Source organism: Pan paniscus, chromosome 8, assembly GCF_029289425.2.
Source record: "Pan paniscus chromosome 8, NHGRI_mPanPan1-v2.0_pri, whole genome shotgun sequence".
Taxonomy (NCBI): domain Eukaryota; kingdom Metazoa; phylum Chordata; class Mammalia; order Primates; family Hominidae; genus Pan; species Pan paniscus.
The window spans coordinates 34,323,513-34,338,452 of NC_073257.2; the positions used below are offsets into that span (position 1 = coordinate 34,323,513).

A 14,940-nucleotide genomic window follows, 5' to 3' on the forward strand; every position below is an offset into this window, starting at 1 on the left:
ACTGTATCATGTCTCAAAGCTGATCTATATTTTTTATGTTTTAATGTTCTTTTACAATGCCTAATATGATTTCTTTTCTTTTCTTTTTTTTTTTTTTTGAGACGGAGTTTCGCTCTTGTTGCCCAAGCTGGAGTGCAGTGGTGCGATCTAAGCTCACTGCAACCTCTGCCTCCAGGGTGCAAGCCATTCTCCTGCCTCAGCCTCCCAAGTAGCTGAGACTACAGGCGTGTGCCACCACGTTGGCTAATTTTTGTATTTTTAGTAGCTTTTTTTTTTAAACCCTGAGTGTCAGCTGTGAGGTAATAGAAGAAAGGTAGTGTTGTTGACAGCTTGTGAGTACTTAAATAATTCTTGTTGCATTGACTATAATATGGTAGTTGTGTATACATTTATAGGCAATTAGGAATAGGGAACGGAATCAGCAGATACTAACGGAGTTAGAGATGTTTGCTGAAGTCATGGAAAGCCATCATTACTTTTTTCTTCCTTCCTCATAAGGCCTTCGTGGGTGTGGCGTTCAGTTTCAGTAAGAACTCTGTAGCAAGCTAATAGCTCCTTTTCAAAAAGGGTGCACTTAATAGCCATGTCATTGGGGGATCAAGTCCAAATCTCCAGTGGGTGCCTGTGGGTGGAGGCTTTTTTGCTAGAGGATTCAGTTGGCAAAATCATAATTCATAGAAACATGTAGCTTAAAAGCATAATGAGGCCTGTGGGGTTCCAAAGGTAGACAGTGTGCTTCAGCTTCCTACCTAGCTTCCAACACAGTGTGTTGGTTTTGGGCTACTCTCATAGGATGCATATTTACAGGATAGCTGACATTTAAAGGAAAAGCAGAACGTTGAAGTGAGTGTCATAGAGCCCCTGTTATTTAAAGAGTTCAGTAAGGTGTTCAGCCTGTTTTTCGATGGTGGGATTCTGAAGAGACCTCACCATCCTTGACTGCCAGAGGTATCTGGCGTTGTGAATCTGTTCCTATACTTTCCAGAACTTGTTGAGCAGGTCTTTGAAATTTATTGGAGTTTCCACCAACTGTGCTGACAGAGGAGATAACATTACAGAGCTATTGAGACTGAGGCTTCTAATTTACCAGCTAATAGTGAGAGCTTTGGAAATCACAGGGTAGAGGTACTGAGTCCTGACATACCTATTTGTGGCAAGTGGCAAGGGAGTTTAGGTCACCCCTCTGGGAAAGCACTTCAGACATATTGGAGGCTTTGACACATGGATGTAAACTGATCTTGATCCTTAGGTATGAGTGTTATGGCAAAGAGGCATTAAAAATGTCCAGAACAACCTACCAAGTACCATCAGTGTGTAGTGGATTTAGTCTGTAACAGCTGGGGCTATAAGAGCAATAACTAAACTCACTTGGCGCTAATTCACTGTTAGCTTTCTGCTCTTACTAGCCTTTTTTCACTGGCCTTGCAGGGCTTTTGTGTTGAGGTATTGCATCTCTTCCTACCCCTGGTACCTTTGAGTCCTTTATCGAAGCTGTGGCTTCCCTTTGTCCTTCTGGAATCCTATGCTGTTTTTGTTGGACCACCCAGGAAAGAGACATGGTTTGGAGAGTGATTTACATGTCTCATTAGCATTTCTACATGCTGCTCTTCTTGGTTGGGAGAATACCTTTTGCACTTATGGATGGGTAAAGATAAGCGTATAATACAGGGGATGGCAAACTTTTCTTCTAAAGGACCAGATAGTAAATATTTTGGGCTTTGTGGACTGCATTTAGTCTCTATCATATATTCTTCTTTTTGGCGGGGGGCGGGGGCACTAAGGAATATTTTAAAGATGCAACATTACTCTTAGCTTAGGTATCATAATTTGCTGACTTCTGATATAACATATCATTTCCTCTTTTACCTTCAGATGTCCAGGCAGTAATGAACATACAGTTTAATTCCCCAAAGACCCCACCTACAAAGTCATGTTAGCTTCCTTACCCCCTGAGAATCCTGCCCACTGAATCCTGGGATCTTTTCCTTTCATGGGTCCAGGTAGGATAGTGATCTGGGTGCCTGTATCCAACAGAGTCTTAAAAACTTGTGTTTTCTGGCTGAGCACGGTGGCTTATGCCTGTAATCCCAACATTTTGAGAGGCTGAGGTGGGAGGACTGCTTGAGCCCAGGAGCGTGAGACCCCATCACTATTTAAAAAAAAATAAATCGTGTCTTTTCCTCTCCTCAAATTCCATAGCATACTTGGATGACTACATGTGGCCGTTGAGGCCTCTTGGGGATAGGGAGTGCACATCCCCATCTCTAATTATTTTTCTTCTTAAAGCACTGAGGTCACCTAATTGTTACAGTGGGGTAGAAATGAGGCTGACTGCCAGATTGGTGAGGAAGTCCTCTCCACCTAACCAGAGTAGGCTAGCTGCCAGCACAGCATCCTTGGGCAGCTCTGTTTAAACATAGTTTCTGGTGCTTAGCCTACAGCCACCTCTTCAGTTTCTCCTCATTATTCAGGCAATAAAATGAAGACCCATTAACTGCCTAGTTGACCGTACAATTTTTCATTTTTCGACTTTCCTCAGATCCCATTAATTGGCCTGTGAGGCCTTTAATTTTCCTCTTCTAAATAGCCATACCCCTAACAGCATTATATTCTCTCATCACCAAACTGTCAAGAACTATGAAAGAGGTGGAATAGAAAAAACATTTTCTCCTGCTGTAATCTCACAATACAGAATGCTTCTGTGACCCATAAATGTATGGGGATTTCTCCCCACCAAGCAAGCTGTCAGTTTTGCAGCAGACATCATCTGCGTTTGGACACTATCCACCTGGAGATGGCATCAGATTACACAGGTTGGGAACTCAGTCCCACAGGACTGAGCCTCACTTTTGATGCTGATTCTAAGCCCCAGGTGCTTCTGTTCAACTGACTGTGACTTGGGGTTCCCACAGCCCCCTCCTTGGGTTGGATTAGTTTGCTAGAGTGGCTCACAGAACTGAGGGAAACCCTTACTTATGTTTATTGGTTTATTATGAAGGATATTACGAAGTATACAGATGAAGAGATGAATAGTGTGAAGTATGTCACTGGGTAGGGAGGCAGAGCTTCCCCATCCTCTTGGGCCTTTGTTATACCGAGTTCACTGGACAGGCATGACTGAAGCATGGACACCTGTGTAGAAATGTGATTGGACAAAGGTATGATCTAACACTAATAGACTGAGTAGGGAAACCCAGGCAGGCCTGTATGTTCACACGCTTCTTGGCCTCTCTGTGCAGCATTATTTTCTTCTGAGTATTGGGGCAGAACCCCTTCTGAAATGGGGGTTTTATGACCCACAATCAGACAAGGTAGGTCAGAGAATTTCTTTATGTCCAGCTCCATGATAGAAAAGTAGGGGAAGTTTAGAGCATATTTTTAGTTTTCATGGCCTGTCTTGGGGAGAAAAAGGAGGGCAGGAAAGGTCCGAAAGAGAGAGATTCTGTTTTCTGAGGCCTAAAGCACCCCATTATAACAAAGGACTGTCATTTCACCTTTGTTACTCTGCCGCTGTTCTGAAGCTGCATCAGGAACCAAGGACAAAAGGCCAAATACTTTAACAAAAGATACGCCTGTTTTTTTAGTTACTTAAAAAATGGCAAGGACTTTGGGAGTTTTGACCCAGGGACTGTGGACAAAACCAATATATGTATACATATATATTATATATAATATCAAATATTATATAATATTTTATATATAATATAATATATTTATTATATTATGTAACAAATATTTATATTATATATTATACAAATATATATTATATTGTATTATATATAATATATACACACACATATATGTATGTGTGTATATATGTGTGTATATATATATGTATATATCATAATATCACAGAAGTCTATCATTTGATCTTACTTGTAAAGTAGCTAATTAAGAGATGCAACTTCTGGGTCAAGAGATAGACAACTTATTACTTAGAGCAATAGCTGTAACCAGAGTATCAGTAATTTTTGGTCATTTCCCAAGCCCAGTTCCCATAGGGCACTGCAAAGAAGGCCAGATAAAATCTGTTTGTGCTGTGTGTTGCATTACAGGAGAGGAGCCCTGAGCTTAGGGCACCTGAATCTTTTGTAATAGACAGTAAGCATAGCTGACCTTTGCTTTCTGTCTTCTGAGGCTATTCACTATATGAGCAACCTTGAAAAGATAGTCCAGAATAATGGGTTGCCATTGCCTAACTCAAAAGACATGCAGAAATAAGAGAGACTTGTGTAGCATGGTTTCCTGACACATGAATAATTCTCAAATTATGATTGACTTTACACAATGTTTTTGATTCACAGCTAAGTCCAAAAGAGGTGTCCTTGATTGACAAACAAATTCTTCCAAGTTGTGAATCAGGGACTTAGGTTTCTTCCATCTTGTGACTGCCTTCTTTAAAATGCTGCCTCTATGGCTTTAATGCTTATTTTTGTTATCCATGTAAAAGGAACCAGTGTGGATACTAGAAATTTGGGGCTATTAAGGACCAGGCCTAGAGGTGACACACATCATTTTCATTCAGACTACGTTGATTGGAACCCAGTGCACTGGCTGCATGTAACTGCAAAGGATGCTGGGAAATGTCTAGTTACATGCCAAATAAAAAGAAATGAGTTTGGCGAATAGGCTGTCTCTACCTCATTTTAGCCCATTCTTGTTAATTTGTATGTAATTACAGAGAATGACAGAAGACAGAGCATTTAAAAAATGAAAGTTAAAAAACAAAATCCCACTCCATATCTCACCATTGAGAAATAGCCATCACTTACTACTAAGTAAATATCACAGATTTTTTCTATGCATAGATAGAGACATAGATACATACATAAAAAGGATAATTAGAGAAAAATTATTAAATTGAATGAAACCTACTGATGTTTTAAACATCAAAGGCAGATTTATTTGGCTATATAGAGGGAAAAGAAAGAGACCCTGTCTGTATAGAAAAACAACAGCAACAAAACATAGCTGAATGTGTGGTGCGTGCTTATAGTCACAGCTACTCCGGAGGCTGAGGTTGGAGGATGCCTTGAGCCTGGAGTTTGAGGCTGCAGTGAGCTATGATCATACCACTGCACTCCAGCCTGGGTGGCAGAATGAGACCAAAAAAACTTTTTTCCCCCCTAACCACAAGAAATATTATTTCCTCAAAGATACCTTTAAGTTTAATAATAGAAATTACAAAAGCAAACAAGACGTTGAAGAGGTTAGACTGTCTTTCTAGTTGGGGTGCTTTTAGCTCTAAGTGATGGAATACTCAAATCAGAGTGGCTGAAGCAATTGGAAATTTATTAGTTCATGTAAAATCAGATGCTAGGCTTTTCTAAGATTGGTTAATTTAACAGTAGCCAATTCAGCTGTGGCAGAGCATTGTTGACTTTTATGTGATTTTTTTGGCTTTTGCAGTCATGGTTGCCAGGACACTGCAGTTGTTCTGAGGATCATGGTCTAACACTTGAGCATCTAAAGGCAGGAAGGGAATACCTCTTAAGAATGAGGAGAACAGCTAGAAAATTTCAATTTCTGGCCTGGTGCAGTGGCTCACGCCTGTAATCCCAGCACTTTGGGAGGCCGAGGCAGGCAGATTACTTGAGGCCAGAAGTTCGAGACCAGCCTAGCCAACATGGTGAAACCCAGTCTCTACGAAAAATAACAAAAAATTAGCCAGACGTGGTGGCAGACGCCTGTAATCCCAGCTACACTGGAGGCTGAGGCAGAAGAATGGCTTGAACCCGGAGGCAGAGGTTGCAGTGAGCTGAAATCGTGCCATTGCACTCCAGCCTGGGCAACAAAGCGAAACTCCGTTTAAAAAACAAAAAACAAAAAAACGAAGAAGTAGCCGGGCGCGGTGGCTCATGCCTCTAATCCCAGCACTTTGGGAGGCTGAGGCGGGCAGATTACCTGTGGTCAGGAGTTTAAGACCAGCCTGGCCAACATGGTGAAACCCCGTCTCTACTAAAAATACAAAAATTAGCTGGGTGTGGTGGCACATGCCGGTAATCCCAGGTACTCGGGAGGATGAGGCAGGAGAATTGCTTGAGCAGGGGAGACGGAGGTTGCAGTGAGCCAAGATTGAGCCACTGCACTCCAGCCTGGCCAACAGAGCAAGACTCTGTCTCAAAAAAAAAAAAAAAAGAAAAAAAAAAAGAAAAATTTAACTTCTATTTTATTATCCTGATTGAAACCTATTCCCGGCCTAAAGCAGTCAGTGGCTAAAGAGAATCAATTTCTCTTAATTACCTTGGACTCATCCATGTTCACCTCTGGGCTGGGGAATAGATACACTTTTATGAGGACATGAGAAGGTGTTCATGAATTTTCTTAAGAAATCAGGACTTTGTCAGCAAGAAAGATGTTTATGTCTAGTCACTATTTGGCAGACTTATGTTTTGTTTTAATTACACATGTCAGATTTTATATTGAGCTCCTACAGTGAAGGCTGCTAGTATCCCTATAGTCATTTTGCTTTTCCTGCTATCCAGGTTGTTTTTATTTTTATTTATTTATTTTTTATTTTTTTGAGACAGAATCTCACTCTGTCACCCAGGCTGGAGTGCAGTGGTGCAATCTCGGCTCACTGCAACCTCTGCCTCTCCAGTTCAAGCGATTCTTCTGCCTCAGCCTCTCATGTAGCTGGGACTACTGGCACATGCCACCATGCCCAGCTAATTTCAGTATTTTTAGTAGAGATGGGATTTTACCATGTTGGCCAGACTGGTCTCGAACTCCTGACCTCAAGTAATCTGCCCACCTCGGCCTTCCAAAGTACTGGGGTTACAGGTGTGAGCCACCGCGCCCTGCCAGGGTTGTTTGTTTTTGAAGACATTTCTATTTTTTCAGGTAGTGACATTCTCTTATGTAAACATAATCCTCATAGTTGTGTAGGTATTTGTTTTGTATTTAAATTCGTTAGCTGCTCACTGTTAGTCTTTTTACCACAGCTATTCCAGTAAGTTCATTGTTCCTCTTAAATTGGCTGAATTTTATTCACTTTTTTCAAGAATAAGTTCTTAGGACTTGTGTTCTCTGATTTCTTTTATAATGGAGAACATTTCCTTTTGCCTTAATTTTTGAACTGTATCTTGGCTGTATATAATATTGTTGGGTCACACTTTATTTCTTCTAAAAACTTAATGGTCCTGGAATATTGCTGTGGAGATGACTAACGACACCTTCCTCTCCCTGTATTCTGCTAAGTTTAACTACAGTAAGTCTTGGTGCTACACAGTCTGTAACAGAATTGTTCAGAATTTTTTTTTTCCATTTTCATTTTGTGGAATTTTATGTTTGAATATACCTTCTGTTCCCCATTCATTGAATTCTCTGCTTCAGGGATACATGTTATCTTATGTTTGATTATCTCTGTTTTTTATACCTGTCAGATGTGGTCTGCCTGCTTTAGTATCTTTTTTAAAATTTGCATTACTGTGATTATTTCAAGCCTTTCTTTTAACACTTTAACAGTTCTTGGCAATGTGTATTTTCCTTGCTGTTTCTATTTTGTTTACTAATTCTGTAATGATACTGTTTTAGTCTTAACCTTATTACTTTGGTTATCTCCCTTCTTACCTTTTCCTATTTTATCATCTCATTCTTGAGCTTTGTTTGAACTCATGTTATATTTTTTATTTGGCATGGGGACAGTTTTGAGAAATATCTTCATACTCAGTTATGTATGCTTCTAGGTTGTGATATTTGGCTATCTCATGCACATTAGACTCTGTATTATTTTTTGCCTGTAGTTTCTTTGCCATACAATTTTTAAAATGTTGTTTATGCTTGGGAGGCTCACTTTTGACACTTATTCCATTATAATTTACGTAATTTTTTGAATATTTTCTCGTTTTTGAAACGATGGTTTAAGGGCTATGTATTTTGCATTTTTCTGAAGCCTGTGGGAATGAGGGGTGCAGTATAGAAGCTTGGGAGGAGGGGCGCAGTATAAGAGCTTGGCTTAGGGCAGTATGCACTTTTTGGTAGAACTCCAGGCTGGGCTCTCCTTTTTAACACAGTGCATTATTAAATGTCTTGCACTAGGTTCTATATATCTCAAGTGTTTGGGTGTATTTTAGTCTTATGGGGAATACCCTAGGATTCTATTTTATTTTTTATTTTAATTGTAATTTTTTGAGACACAGTCTCACTCTGTCCCCCAAGCTGGAGTGCAGTGGCATGATCATGGCTCACTGCAGCCTCCACCTCTTGGGTCCTCCGCCTCAACCTCCCAGTAGCTAAGACTACAAATTTGCACCACCACACCCAACTCATTTTTTTGCTTTTTGTGGAGATGGGTTCTCATTGTGTTGCTCAGGCTGATGTCCAACTCCTGGCCTCAAGTGATTCTCTCACCTAGGCCTCCCAAAGCACTAGAATTACAGGGGAGAGCCACTGCACCGGGCCCCCTAGGATTTTATGTAATTAGTTCTTAGCCTTGATTCTTTACTTCTAGTTAGCACCTCTTCACTTTTCTTCCTCTCGCCTTCAGTTTTTCCTGTTTCTTCCCTGAAGCTAGTACTACTCTTTAGGCAGAAAAAGTAGTTTAGTAGGTAGGAACATATAAAATCACCTCTCTTCAGATTTGGGACTTTCGGTTATATTCTCAGAATTTTTGGGAATTAAGGGGTAGGATTAAGAGCTGAATCCTGTAGCTCAGTCTAGGGCAATTTCTACTATAGAATCTAGTTTACTCCTTGACAGTTTTTGTTTAATGCATGAATATCTGCCCCTGCTTCCCATTTTGGTTGCTTTTGGGAATCATTTGGTTGGTTGTTTTTTAACTGGTTTCTGTTCATTTGTTTTCTACATTGGGAAAATCTGTGATGTGATTTCAGCTTTCTCTTAAGCATTTTAAGATCCATGTTTACTTAAAATTTGTTTGCTTTATATTTGTAATGATATTTTGTGTTATTTGAATATAGGCACTCTTACTAGAAATTTATTCTATTTCAGTGTAAAGAATTGAGTCATATTAAAATAACTCACATGTTCTTTTTCTTTCTTATGTTATGCCTAAATATTAATTTCTAGTATTGGGCTTTCTGATGAACTTGTCTTGATGATTAGTGATAATGAAATTCTTTCTTATATGTTAGCAAATCTTTTTAATAATTTACTCTAGAGTTTTCCTGAGAGGTAACTTCAAGCTCAGTATTGCATTCTTTGTAAAATTCACTTTCTGATTTGTCCCAGACATTTCTGTCTATGGTTCACAGATTACATACGTAGTCTTCAAAACTCTGAATTCCTCTTGGCCTTAAGATATGAACTTACAAGTATTATCTTCACTGCTCCTTTAAATAGTCCTATACCTGTTCTAGTTTGAAAACTGAAACATTGGACCTGTCTCTTGGTTGTTTGTCTTGCACTAAACTTAAGTTAAAAACTCCTGCATAGGCTGGGTGTGGTGTCTCACACCTGTAATCCCAGCACTTTGGGAGGCCGAGGCAGGCAGATCACTTGAGGTCCGGAGTTCGAGACCAGCCTGGCCAACATGATGAAATCCCGTCTCTACTAAAAATACAAAAGTTAGCCAGACATGGTGGTACACACCTGTAATCCCAGCTACGTGGATGGCTGTAGGCGTGATAATTGCTTGAACCTGGGAGGCGGAGGTTGCAGGGAGTTGAGATCACACCACTGCACTCCAGCCTGGCAACAGAGTGAGACTGTATCCCAAAAAAGAAAACAAAAACAAAAAAACCCCTCTCCTGTATAACTGTCTTTAGCTTCTTTACGGGGAAAGCAGTTCATTCTGGAACTAAACCCAGTTTAACATTTAGGTTCATTACAGAGAGCAAATGCTGCTGCATTGATTTCCTTGAAACTATTTGGTAATCTTATTATTATAAACTTTTCTCTCCCTTTTGTTTCTGTCCTTTCTTTCTTTTTTTCCCCTTGCTCTTGATTTTCATCATGGGTGCCTTACCTACTTTCTTTAAATTTTGAAAAATTTTTTTTTTAGGTTTTGGTTATGTTTTTTTGGGGGGGTAGATAAGAGTCTACCTTGTGCTTGTTTAAGCCATACCTTTCTGTAAAAAAAATAAACAGAATTTTTCTCACACGGCAATTTTAAGGATTGAGATATCATGTGTATTCATAAAATATAAACTTTTACAGTTCTGATTTTGTATTGCTAATTATACATACTGATTCAACTGAGAGTGACGTTGGCTGTCTTGACCTAACAAGCAGTGAAGATAATACTTGTAAGTTCATATCTTCAGGCCAAGGGAAATTCACAGTTTTGAAGAGTACATATGTAATCTGTGAACTACACACAAAGCTCATCTGTTAACAGTTTTCTGAAATCTCTGACTATTCCTTTTTTTTTTTTTTTTTTTTTTGAGACGGAGTCTCGCTCTGTCGCCCAGGCTGGAGTGCAGTGGCGTGATCTGGGCTCACTGCAAGCTCCGCCTCTCGAGTTGATGCCATTCTTCTGCCTCAGCCTCCTGAGTAGCTGGGACTACAGGTGCCCGCCACCATGCCCGACTAATCTTTTGTATTTTTAGTAGAGAACGGGGTTTCACCGTCTTAGCCAGGATGGTCTCGATCTCCCGACCTCGTGATCCGCCCACCTCGGCCTCCCAAAGTGCTGGGATTACAGGCATGAGCCACTGCACCTGGCCATCTGTGACTTATTTTAATGGCCATTATATGCTTGCATAATGATTTTTTTTCAAGCACACCTCTGTTGTTGGACAAGTTGTTTTCATTTTTCTCCCCATTGCAAATAGAAGTATGATAAACTGTATTTAAATCTTTGTACACCTTGTTAGATGTGAAATTACTAGGTCACATGGTATGAGTATTTTTATAGTTTCTAACTCTTGTTTTAAAAATTGTCAGCTTGGCTCAGTAGTGTGTGCCATTAGTCCCAGATATTTGGGAGGCTAAGGCAGAAGGATCCTTTGAGCCCAGGACTTCAAGGCCAGCCTGGGGAAAATAGCAAGACCCAGTCTCTTTAAGAACAAAAATAAGTGTTCTTTATATGTTTACATTTTCTCTGGTAATGTATGCAAGTGCTCATTTCCCTAGGCAGTTATTAGATCTTGTCATTAAAAACAAAACCCAACAACTTTGGTCACTATATAGGAGAAAAATACTACCTTTAGTTGTTTTAATACTTGGGTTGCATGTTTCTGTTGCTGTTTACTGGCTCTTTTTTTTTGCCGGGGGTGGCGGGGTGGAATTGCCCAGTCATGTCCAATGGCGTATGTATTTTCTTATTTATTAAAAAATTTAAACAGAATTAAAATACAGAATTTTTAATTTTACTGTCTTCCCAGTTTGGTTTTTGTTTTTTAATGATTTGTTTTTTAATTTGCATAGCTAAGTCTGTGTTTTCCCTTTCTGTTTTTTTTATTTTTTTGGGGGGAGGTTAGAAAAGTCTTTCCTTCCTTAAAGTCAGATACTTTAAAAATACTTTCTAGCTGACTTTGATGTTATTTTAATTTTTTACTTAACCCTTTAACCCATCTGGATTTTGTTTTATTTTGTCTAAGATATTTTCCCCTAAATTATTAACCAGTTCTAATACCATTATTAAGTAATTTTAGTCTTTGCCTTCTGATTTGGAACCTCCTCTTTATCATATACTAAATTTTCATATATAATTGACTCTTTTCCTGGGTTTTCCCTTTCTTAATCTGTTTAAATCAACATATGTTTTTAGTGACAGTCATTAGACTTCTTTGATTCACATTTGATAGGCTGTTCATATGGATATAAGCCATGCACAGTGTGTTCCAATGAACACTTGTAATGCTCATTGCAGGATACATTTCTTGATGTATCACAGAGGACCAGAGTTCCTTATTGTTCCATGATTTGCTTTGTATGATTTTTTTACATCTCTATATTGTATGTTTTCACACATGTACATGTGTATTTTTGCCTTTTACTCTCATTTGTTTTGCAAGTTGTTAGGGTTTGTTTGTTTACTTTTTTGTTATTCAGGATCATTCACCATTAAATTATCTCAGCTCTTATAACCTTGAAGAACAAAGCCCAGAATGGGAAGTAGAATATATAGAGTAAAGGAGGATAGAAAGGCTTCTTAATTATCTTTGTAGGGAGAAAAACATTGATATAACACTTAAAGACCAGGATCATTTCAACTTCATAGACTAGAGTGTATAAATTTGTTATTTTGGTGTGTGTAGTTGCCCATTTTCATACTGCTATGAAGAAATACGCGAGACTGGGTAATTTTATAGAAAAAGAGGTTTAATGGTCTCACAGTTGCACATGGCTGGGGAGGCCTCACAATTATGGCAGAAGGCGAAGGAGGAGTAAAGGCAAGTCTTACGTGGCGGCAGGCAGGAGACAATGTGCAGGGGAACTGCCCTTTATAAAACCATCAGCTCTCATGAGATTTATTCACTATCATGAGAACAGCACAGGAAAAACCCACCCCTATGATTCAATTACCTCCTACCAGGTCCCTCCCATGACACATGGGGATTGTGGGATCCACAATTCAAGATGAGATTTGGGTGAAGACACAGCCAAACCATATCAATGTATTAACTTACAAAAATCCTAATATTGTTATTTTAGTTTTTTTAAATAAATGGGGTCTCACTCTGTCACCCAGGTTGGAGTGCAGTGGTATGATCACAGTTCACTGCAGCCTCAACCTTCCAGGCTCAAGCAATCCTCCTGCCTTGGCCCTCTTAGTAGCTGGGACCACAGGTTTACACCACCACACTTGGCTAATTTTTTATTTTTTTTGTAGAGATGGGGTCTCCCTATGTTTCACAGGCTGGCCTTGAACTCCTTGGCTTAAGTGATCCTCCTGCCTTGGCTTCCCAAAGTGCCGGGATTACAGGTGTGAGCCAGTGTGCCTGGCCTGTATTGTTATTTTGTTTGTGCTTTCTTTAGCTCCCATGACCCAATCGTGTATTCTAGTCTGGTTTCAGTTACACTGTTGCTTTAAACCACTCCACGACTTTTAGTGGCTTACTAAGCGGTGGGCTCAGCAGGGATGATTTATCTTTCTTCCATGTGGTATCTGTTGGGTTTACTCATGAGGATTCATTAAGCTGGTGGCTAGCTGGGTGTTCAGTGTTGGTCTTATTCACATGTCTGGCGCCAGGCGCTGCTGGCTATAGGCTAGAGTACCTCAGTTCACCCTGTGATGTCGTTCTCCGTTTGGCTTCTCTATGAGGAGAGTGTGGAATGATTCTTTACATGGTGGCTGATAACTGAGTTGGCAGAGGTGGAAGCCATGAAGACTTCTTAAACCTCCAGGTTCCTGAGCTTATACACCATCACTTCTGCCACATCCTGTTGAGTAACGCAAGTCATAAGGTTAACCCAGGTTCAAGGGAGTGGAGAAGAGGATGTCTTAGGATGAGAAGAGCAGTGATAACCCGTTGCAGAGAATATGGCATGATTCTTTGGGGAGTCATTATCTGCCACAATCAAAATAACTTTAGGATAAAAATGTTTCCTAGAAAGTCTGAATTAGAAGCATTATTGGGTGGGAAGATAGCCGAGAACACTCTGGGCAACATAGTGAGACCCCTGTCTCTACAAAAAGTAAAATAAAAAATTAGCCTGTAGCCAGGCCTGGTGGCACATGCCTGTAGTCCCAGCTACTCGGGAGGCTGAGGCTGCAGTGAGCCAAAATCACACCACTGCACTCTCAAAAATAAAAAAAATACATATAAAAAAAAGCCTTGTGTGGTGGCATGTGCCTATAGTCCTGACTACTTGGGAGGCTGAGGTGAGAGGATTGCTGGAGCCTAGGAGGTTGAGGCTGTAGTGAGCTGTGATCGTACCACTGCACTCCAGCCTGAGTGACAGAGCGAGGCCCTGTTTCAAAAAGAAAAGAAAAGAGTATTATTATATTAATTTACATTTACTGTTGCTGAAGGACTGACAGTGCAGCCTGAAAATATCTTACGTACTTAGATCAGGAATTAAAAGCAGAAAAAATGGCAGTATTTTGGGGGTATTAAAGTAAAACATCTATCTTTAATTTGTATGCATTGTGTTCTGCTTGTATGTAAACCTTTTTAGGATGACAGAGATACCAATCTTTCATGACTTGAAAAGATTAAGGGCCCTCAATGGTCTGATTTAAGCTTCATGAGAAATAAACAAATTCGATGAACTCTTTAAATAGTAAATTTCACACCCAATACTGTTTCATAATGTAGTGATTCAAACAACAGAACATTTTGGTTAAAATTATCTGACATTAAGTTGGACTTCCAATATGTAATTAATTTTTTATTTTATTGAATTCCTTTTTATATTTAGCTTATCAGTTTTAGCACTTTATAGCACACCCTAACTTTATCTAAATTTTTTTGTTAGAGATAACTAATTCATCTATTTTTTTGAGTAAACCCAGGAAATAATTTTTTGCTGGAGTTTCTGTGCCTCTAGTTTCTGGAGAAATTCTCATGCATGGTAGAGGAAAATCTGGTACTGTTCAGATGTGAAGTGCTATGTAAGCTTTAAAGTACTATTGTAAAATGTTCACAAAAGTATTTAGTGGTTGTTTTGTTTTGTTTTGTTTTGTTTTGTTTTGTTTTGTTTTGTTTTGTTGAGACGGAGTCTCACACTGTTGCCCAGGCTCGGGTGCGGTGGCACGATCTTGGCTCACCACAACCTCCGCCTCCTGGGTTCAAGCGATTCTCCTGCCTCAGCATCCTGAGTAGCTGGGATTACAGGTGCACACCACCATGCCCGGCTAATTTTTGTATTTTTAGTAGAGATGGGGTTTCACTGTGTTGGTCAGGCTGATCCTAAACTCCTGGCCTCGTGATCTGCCCGCTTCAGCTTCCCAAAGTGCTGGGATTACAGGTGTGAGCCACCATGCCCGGCCGTATTTGGTGTTTTTAAGGAGAAAAAGTGTATATTTTGCTGAATGTAAATGTAGCAAATAATTACAGACTTCAGTTGTTTATTAGTATTATTTTAGAC

The 14,940-nt window shown here is 39.7% G+C and overlaps 1 protein-coding gene across 17 annotated transcripts in view; it reads left to right on the top strand.

The window, feature by feature from the left end:
* The window catches only part of MLLT10 (MLLT10 histone lysine methyltransferase DOT1L cofactor), a 221,021-nt gene that overhangs the window by 114,029 nt on the left and 92,052 nt on the right, over positions 1–14,940 (top strand). The gene's annotated exons all lie outside the window — the stretch shown is intronic.